The 9,227-nt window shown below is 44.8% G+C and overlaps 2 non-coding genes across 2 annotated transcripts; both read left to right on the top strand.

Annotated features, from left to right (window-relative positions):
• The first annotated feature begins 1,658 nt into the window (after positions 1-1,658).
• On the top strand, positions 1,659-1,730 carry TRNAG-UCC (transfer RNA glycine (anticodon UCC)). Its single transcript has one exon. It is a non-coding gene; the product is annotated as a tRNA-Gly (tRNA).
• A 5,264-nt stretch (positions 1,731-6,994) lies between these two features.
• On the top strand, positions 6,995-7,066 carry TRNAW-CCA (transfer RNA tryptophan (anticodon CCA)). Its single transcript has one exon. It is a non-coding gene; the product is annotated as a tRNA-Trp (tRNA).
• Positions 7,067-9,227: the final 2,161 nt, after the last annotated feature.

Consider the following 9,227-nt stretch of genomic DNA (forward strand, 5'->3'; position numbering starts at 1 on the left):
GGTGAATCATGGCATGCGGAGCTTGCAGGGTTCAGCAATTGTCGTTTGACTACCTTGCTTCGATGCATTGATGCGGCGTTTCGTTTTTGTTGCTGTGATTGGTCCCCTTATTGATTTCTTTTTAAGAATAACATTTACACGTTTCCAGACATGAAGAGAAACACTCTGTCTCTCCCGTTCCCCACTTTAATGTGTTTTCTCAAAAACTGACCCGTTCGTGATGGTGAAACCGGAAGGACTGAAGCTCAGCAGCGCCTTTCCCTGTAGTCCATCTCTCCTTCCTGCCCCAGGCTGCAGTAGTACCACTCGTGTGCTCTTGGGCATGTAAGGCCCGTGTGGTCTTTTGTAAACTAACGTCAGGAGCAGGGCCCCCACCAGTGGGATACGGCATCCGGACCCGTATCAGAATGTGTGAGGTTTTCCACCCCTAGAACATGCCACACTCTGTGGTACCAACCCTCCAGGGTGGCACCAGCATAGCTGCCAAGTTTCCCAGGTCCATTCTTTATGTGTTGCTCCAATCCGAGTTTTTTTTACTTTGAATTCTGGACTTGTAGTCCTGTTTTATAATGGAATAAATAAAACTAAAACTCCCAGAATTCAAACTAAAAACTTGGACTGGAGCAGCACATCACGCACTGACCCGGGAAAACCTGGAATGGATGCCCCGGTCAGCAGCCAGCTAGTAGGGTCTGACCGGCCAGTGATAAGAGCGCATTTTCCCGCAAGTTTCCCCGCGTGTTTATTCAGCATTCAGACAAGATATGGGGGGGTCTCTGGGATGATGTTCCATCACCCCAGGAACCCCTGGCCAGACGGGGTGTATTAAAGGATGCCCCATAGAATGAGGTGGTTCTCCCCCGCCTGTAGCCCCCCAGCACAGGTCCCATCTTGTTCTTTCCAGCGCGTGAAGTCGATGTGCGGACCCCAGGGACCTCGGGTGGATTCTTGGTACATTCTACCTCCGAGAGGCCCGTGAGGTCCCTTTAATGCAGCGGTGAGTCTGGTGGACTATTCGGCTTCTGTAAACTGAAGGTTCAACCCTCTCCCGGCAGCTCTGAAAGCTTCTCTTCTGTGCCGGGCTCCTTTCTAGTGACAATGTAGAGATTCTTGAAATAATGGTGAGGTTGGGTGGCGTGTGTGGGTGGGGAAATGGGGAGGGGGCACCATCGCTTTCCTTAAAACAGATTGTCTGGAGCTGGATAACCCTTGATTGACACCACGGATCTCCCCCTGCAGGTTGGTTTACCGCCCCTCGACAGGTCGAATTCACTGTTCTAGGCCACAGGGCGTGCAGCAGGTAGAGTGGCACCGAGGACCAGTGGTTTCTGGGGCTCATGTCCATTCTGACCCTGGCGCCCATAATACTAAGGCTAACCTACTGCTAGGACCGGAGGGAAGTCAGCATACGATTAAATTGCGGAGTTTGGGTGATGCTGCTGGTTTCTGTCTGAGTAGAATTGATGGCTTCAGTTATTGGTGCTCAGTCCCGCGGAGGGGCTGTTAAAACTGGACTATCTGGGGGCTCTTAGACGGGTGAGTGGAGTGAAAAGTCTGTGCGGGAATGCTCGCCTTAGCTGCAGAATAACTCTTCTGTGAAGATATCGGCGGGCTTGTGTTATTTCTCAGAGGGAAAGCAGCTCCTACAATAGTAGCAAGCGTTGGTGGTATAGTGGTGAGCATAGCTGCCTTCCAAGCAGTTGACCCGGGTTCGATTCCCGGCCAACGCAGTATATATTTTTGTGCAATAATATAATTTCATTATTACTGTGTGAGTTTCACTTTGATAGTAAATCATTTAGTCTGTCTCACGACTGACATTGACTCACAAGGATACAGAACTAAGGAAACCACGAGGAATGAATATCACGGAGAGGCCGGAGCGACTCGGACGCATTTCCACCCACAGGTTTATGTTCTGGATCTCCTCCTGCAGGGCTGCACCGGCAGCTGACACACCGGGTGAACGTATGTGCAGCCACTTCTGAACAGAATCGTGAATTACTCCAGTACTTCGAGCTCTGGCTCCATAGCAAGAACTAGTACGTGTTTGCAGCTGCACATCCTGTACATGATGACGTGGGAACTGTAAGTCAGTGCCTCAGTTCTGTTTTGCTGTTCGGTAGGACAGTGAATCCCTCAGCCCTTTCAGCGCTAGTAGCATCTCCAGACCCTCAACCCACTGGGGATTTTCCGGGGTCTGCAGCGGCCAATCCTGCACTTTCTACTTGTTAAGAAATCATTCACAAAACGGGAGATTAACCCTTTCTGAAAGAGGCCCTGGTTTATTGCCCCGAATGTTAGACCAAGGTCGGTTCTTTGCAGTAGTCCGGACAGTTGGCTCAGCTGGTAAAAACTACAACTGTGTGAAACAGAAAAACATTGTTTCACAGAAATGTGTTATAATGCTGTGAGGTATAGTGGATTTATTGTGCTTAAACGACTGTGAGATTAGCGAGGGGAGTAGTTTGCTGTCTCTCATTTGTAAAAAAAAAAAAAAAAATGTGAGAAATTAATTTCTCACTGATGAAATTCATGAAGTTCTGTGAGTATTGCATGGTGTGAAATTCGCAGATCTTGCTGGTGTAATAAAACTTCGCTCAGGCTTGGTGAGAAAATGCTGTTAACAAAAATATAAATTTAATTGTTCGACTTACCTTGAAAGCTTATGTCAGGTGACCCTCAATGACTAAAGACTTTAGGGGTGACAGTGCAAACCTTGTGGCTGGTATCACCGGTGCCATTGAAACATAACAGTGCTGCAAAGATACTGATAGCTAAAACCCTGTCCTTTCAGTCTTCGTTGTCAGAGGGCAGCAAAGCTGAACGGATTAATCTTCTTATTTAAGGTGAAATTGCTTTAGAAACTCAGAGAATCTGACACATGAATAACACAAAAGACCGGTTGTCAAATCAGAGCTCTGGCCGCTTTCTTTAGTAGAGGTGGTTGGATTATTAAATATGAAACTTCTATAGTTCACTACATTTCTACCGAATGCGAGGACAATCTGACTGTCTCAGGAAGTTGCCCCTCAGTTGTATAAGGGGATACCTTCCATCAAACTTTTTGACAGGTGCCCGCCCCGTGATCACGTAGGCAATGACGTGGGTACCCTGCCCCGTGATGACGTAAGTAATGACGTAGGTGAGTCACGTGGGTTGTGACATGATGTGATGCTGTGTTAGTCACGTGCCCTGATGCTGTCCCTTGTGTGTAGGTCTATGGACTGTGTGAAATGGCGGCTGTGCAGGTGTGCAGCATGCTTCATGGCCTAAGAGGACAAGTGTGGACATGTCAGACATTCAGGACCGAGTGGCTGCCTGGGGGGCCACCTCGCAGGGCAGAGCATTGGGGTTGTAATGACAAACCTCCACCCTACCAACTAATCCAAAAAGAGGGGCTGGGCAAATGCTGCAAAGGTCATGACATATGGTTACTGTTACGTGTAACCCCTCAACGTATCAGAGCCGTCAAGGTGAGCATGTGACCGCTATGTTGTAGAGGCGTACGCCCTTTTTGAACCATTGAATACATATAAGGAGCCGGCCAGAGCAGCACGCCAAACCGAGAACCATTTCTGAAATAGGTTGTCAAGGCATTATGAAGAGATACAGTCCGCTCACCAGAAAAGCCGCCTCCTCAGGTGCCCAGAACACTATCAATAGATATTATCGGTCCCTAACACCTCCGGTGTGGATGAGAATGCACAGCTGGCTGCCCCTACAGAGGGGGGTTCCAACGTTACCAATTTTCAAAAGGAAGTTTGCGAGCGGCTTGAAAAGCTCAGCCTCTAGGATTTGCCGCAACTGAAATCCCCTATTAAGGTTGAAGGCGACGGCCGCGAAGCCTCGAAAGACTAATTAAATGATTCAATCAACTTCATCGACAGTGAAGATGATGAAAACTGTATTGCACCACCGAATTCACAAGTCTATGAAGATATGGGCTTTCAGGAGGACCCTGATCCAGAGGCAGTCGTCGCACAGCCGGCAGGTGTAAACTCTGAAGCCGCTTATACACCAATGGACCTACGCGACTCGCAAGATTTCAGAGCAGCCGCTGAGTGTAGCAAAAATGCTGAGCAGTAAGCTTATCAGAGGGTCGTGTTAAGCATTTGTTGTACACACACAGGCAATTAATGAGGAACACACACTCAAAGACTTACTCCAGGCCAATAGGTTTTTATATTGGAAAAATATATTTTCTTAGTTTATTTTAAGAACCACAGGTTCAAGATTTACATTAAACACTTTAAATGCTAGGTACTTCACTTAGATACTTTAGGAACTTTGAATGAAAACAATATCATGTACAGCCTTTGTAAAAATTGCAATAAGCTATTTTCAAAGTAGACAGTGCAAAAATCAACATTTCCAGGGGGAGGTAAGTAAACGTTAGATTAGGAGGTAAGTAAAACACTTACAAGTCTCAGTCCTGGGGCATAGGCAGCTCACCGATGGGGGTTCAAGGCAACCCCAAAGTTACCACACCAGCAGCTCAGGGCTAAAAGCTCATTTATGGTCGGCCTTTGGTGCGAATCATATGGCAAAAGGTGGTTTGTTAAGATGAGAGCACTCATATCGTGCTAGGCAAAATATACAGGGGAGGCACTCATTTTTGTGTCAGGTGTATGTAGAGATGAGACAGCGACTTTTATGCACTAATGAGCAACGCAATTGTGTTACATCTTGGGGTTCAGTCCAAGCCATATTGAGCAGACGAGAGCGGTCATGGTGGCGGGCGCCTGGCTGTCGGGCAGGGTGTAAGGCTCAATAGTGTACAGTGAGACTCTGTAGGGCTTCAGTTTTTGCTTCTACATGATCTGAAGGCTTATCCTCATGCTTTGGGCCTCAGTGGGGAATCTCAGCTCTGAAGAACTGAAGGGTTTATGGCATCAGGGAGACGGCACACCAGGACCAGGCTTAGCTGCCACATTCTTCTGCGTCAGGCCACCCCCCCTTTTTTTGCCATTTTTGTGCCATTTTTTGGTCGAGCGTAAGCCATCGGCCTCGTGTACACTTTTAGAATACTTCTTATGGCTTAAAGCAATTTCATTTGTTGGTTGCAGTGTCCTTTAAAAATCGCTAGTGGTCAGTTCTGCCTTTTTCTCACTCCTTGTACTGTTTCAGAGCAGTGACCAACTACTGTACTGATCCACTTTGGTTTCTTTATCTGTTGCTGGGACTGACTATTTTTGTTATTTCTTTGGTACTCCCTTTTCACTGTGGGCATTTTAGGCTGGTAGCGACCTGCGTTTTGTTGCAGCATTTCATTCCTCCCACCTCCTCCCATTTCGCTGACATTTGTTTTGGCTTTATTCCAGTGCTGTCCTTGTTTACCTCCGGGTCCTAAAATACGCTTATTTTATAAAAGAAACACACCATTGTTTAGCTCACTGTTCACGAAAGCCACAATATGCCCTTTCTGGTACAATGTAGCTAAACCTAGAAGCAATAATGTGAATCTTGCTTAGCCTCACATGCATCTTGAGTCTCTTTCTCAAGGGCCCCTCCCTGCCAGCTCTCACGACATAGCACATAGGGCATTTCTTACCTCCTTTATTGGGGGAAAAAAAATCTTCTCAGGCTGCTCTGCTATTGTTAACTTCATTCGAGCTTTGTTGAAATGGAAGGCAATTAGGCTTTCAAGATGTTTCATTCTGTTAAAACAAAAAGAAAATACTTTTCCAGCCTGATTTCCCAATTTCTGTTCAGACGTTTAGGCAAGGAAAGTCCAGTTATGAATTTACAATGCCAATAGCTCAAACTCAAGAAAATGCAAGACCTATAGAATTGCAAATGCTTGTTCTGATTAGTAGTTTGCAGTTGGTGGTTCATGGTGTTTCGTGGTGGTTCACAGTGGGGGTTTGAAAGAGCACAAAATGTGCAATAGCTCCAAAATTCCACTAAATCCAACAAGTGGAATACAGTCGTGAAAAGTGGAAAGTTCAATCTGCCAGTGATTTTTTTTCCTATAGATTTCTGTTTCACATTTTTCTCCCACTAGTCATAGTCATCTAACTTATTTTTATTAATTGTGATATCATCTATCAAAATCTAGGTCATGTGCACTCCTTCTTTGCCTGACTTAAACATTAGTACAAACCTTCGCAATGGATATCTTGGCCAGTGGTGCAGTGAGGGTACATGGTGCCCTCATGCAAGCAAGGGAAATGCATACATGTCCTCTGGTTAAGTAGCAAAAAGCCTAATTGGGATGTAGTGGTCCGCTCAAATTCAACAACCTCAGTGCCACTGCACCTGCTGCACTGTTGATAGATACCATTGTGATGTTCCTGGGGCCACACCCTTCAAAGGATAGAAAATACTTGAAATTAACTGAAAAGTTAAGGAGGAGAATTTCCTAGCGCGAGTAGCAACTTCAACAAGGTATCCCTGTGCAAGGATATTTCGGGGCGGGCAGCATTTTCTGTCGCTATTTGAGTATTCTCCGTGACACACTTGAGTGATGTCCACTGACACAGTTCACTCCAAAATCATCTCTCCACTTGGACTCATGCGTGACTCTCTCATTCACCCAGTAACAGTGCGCCCACCAAAGCAAAGCTACTAACAATTGTGGCCAAGGAGGCAGAGTTCTGACTCTGTGCCCTCGAGGAGAGTGGCATATTAACAAAAAACTCTGTTTGCTGAGTTTATGGGATCTCGGCTGACTTGTGTTACAAATGTCTGATCTTTCGCTGCTGATGATACAAGAAATGTGTTTTTCATAGTCTATGTCACACTTGACAGGACTATAAATTAGCAGCGCCAGCAACAAAGCAAGTACAAGGGTGTCATGAAAATGTAGTAATACATATCGCATGGATGGTCTGTGTTATTGAATGGACTGTAAATGTTTACTTTAGAGTGACCTAGTGCCAGGCCTGTAGAATAGCTTCATGTACTTTAATCTCGTTAATTACTCTGGAAAGTTTGACGAGCACGAAATCATTTTGCTCACTTTTAAGTCATCCTGTTGAACAGAACAGTAGACCTCGTGGCGCAACGGTAGCGCGTCTGACTCCAGATCAGAAGGTTGCGTGTTCAAATCACGTCGGGGTCAAAAAGTTGTTCTTTTAAACTCCAAAATTGACTCCCATGAATTTACCCTAATTTCTCAATTAAAAAAATAATTGCATTTAAAAACTCTTGTTTTATATAAACATAAATGTGGACCAAGCTCTCATAGATTACCTGGAAACCTGCTTCTAATGTGTACTTAGAAGCTTCGCATCATTTATAATGTACCCTTTGGGAAAAATGCAAGTGTTTTAGCTGCATTGAGCAACAAAAATAATGCTATGCCACAATTCTGTATTACATTAACAGGAAGTAGCAGCCTTACCTCACCCCACATTGCTAGTTATTATCTAAACAATGCGTTGGATACTTCAATTGATAGACAGTAGATGGCGCTGTCGTATAAGTCTATAGCCGCATATGATGAATCATTCTTTCCACTTGTGGAGTGGAAAATAAAATATTACGTTTTCCTTCAGCGGAAGATAATACAGAACTAATCATGAACTGTTAAATGAAAATATGGTGCTGGAAGTCAAAATGACTAGCAGAGGACGACTTCGAACCTTGGACCACAGAGTTACAGGCCTACTAATTTTCCACTGGGATCTCTACTGTTTCACACGGAAAAGAGTCCTTAATCCTTTTTATTTAGTGAAATTCTACAGCCCTGTCATTATTGATAAAATATGTGATTCAGCAGAAATATTTCTGCGGTAATGCACACATTATGCGATGCATTTATGTGAGACCAGAGAACCTATTTTTACCAAGAAGGGTTCAAACCAAACATTATGGATCTCTGTACATAAACACAGTGCGTGGTACTTCATGAGATGTATATATGTATTTTGCATTTTGGCCTTTTCCTTTCTGCAGATTTCTTAGAATGTCCCTCAGATTTATTTTCGCATATTATACTGGTGCGTTGAGTTAGTTCACGTGACTGACCACAAACACTCAAGCGACTAAACAATGACTGACCACAAACACGTATACAACGCTCTTCACCCTTAAGACTGGAGGAGTGAGACCATCTGGAGAGGACCCTTTGGGTGCAATAACATTTTCATTTGAGGCTCTGTTTCTCCCTGTCTTTTTACATTGCATGCCTCGCTCTGCATTACTCTCCTTCCTGACACATTCTGCTCAGCCCCCTCCAGGATCTTCGCATATACAGAGCAGATGGTTTTAACTTGTCACCTCTGAACATTTAAGACAAAAAATCAAGCGTTGGGATCAAGACCCAGAGGTACTCAGATACCCAGGGGGGTGGAAGTGAACAATTGTATATTGTATATTCAAAGGCACTTTTAACATGCTTATGATCTAAACCTACTTAAGCATTTAAGTGAACCAACATATCTGTTATCATATGTTGTTATGTTACCTTCTGTTGCTTTGTGTTGTGTGTGCTGTGTATGTGTGGTGTGGTGTTACAATATTATAACACACATCTGTCACCTAACAGATCTAGAATATCAAGGTACGTTCAGCGCATGGGGCATCGTCCTGCAAAAATTAGAACCGCCCGGACATACTAATCTTTTAATACCGCAACAAAAGAAGGGCAGATCAATTTTAAAAGGGGCCGTGGAAGTAGAAACCTCCCCAAGTAATCGGGAACATTTGACAATATTAGAACATTGGAATGCTGGGGGCTCCATTGAAAACAATGGAGTGCTGCAGGCTTTTACTGGCCGGTAAAAGCCCGCAGCGCCAACATTCCAATGTTTGCTTTGTTCACAGCAACAGCTGTGAACAAAGCCTCATGGAGCCAGAGGGGATATTAATCCCCTCTGGCTCCGTGAACATTTTTTTTTTTTTTAATGGAACATTCTGCCCTGTGTGGCAGAATGTTCTAATAGCCTTAGAACCCGCCGTAGCGGGATCTACCGGCTATTAAAGTCCCTCTCCCTTGTTAAATGCCCGAGCCGAGCGGGCCTTTAATAGCCGGTAGAGCCCGCTACGGCGGGTTCTAAGGCTATAGTAAAGCATCATAGCATGCTTCATAACGGCACGCACCAACAGTTCTTCATCGGTATGCCCTCGACAGTCAAACAGGCTGGAAGGCAAATTTTAAACGACAACAATCATAACTGGTCCTGATGAAAACTCAGAAAAAATCTGTAAGGAAATGCCTCCTTGGCATGGTTACCCCCTGACTTTTTGCCTTTGCTGATGCCAAGTTATGATTTGAAAGT

The sequence above is a fragment of the Pleurodeles waltl genome, chromosome 12, assembly GCF_031143425.1.
Source record: "Pleurodeles waltl isolate 20211129_DDA chromosome 12, aPleWal1.hap1.20221129, whole genome shotgun sequence".
NCBI classification, from domain to species: Eukaryota; Metazoa; Chordata; class Amphibia; order Caudata; family Salamandridae; genus Pleurodeles; species Pleurodeles waltl.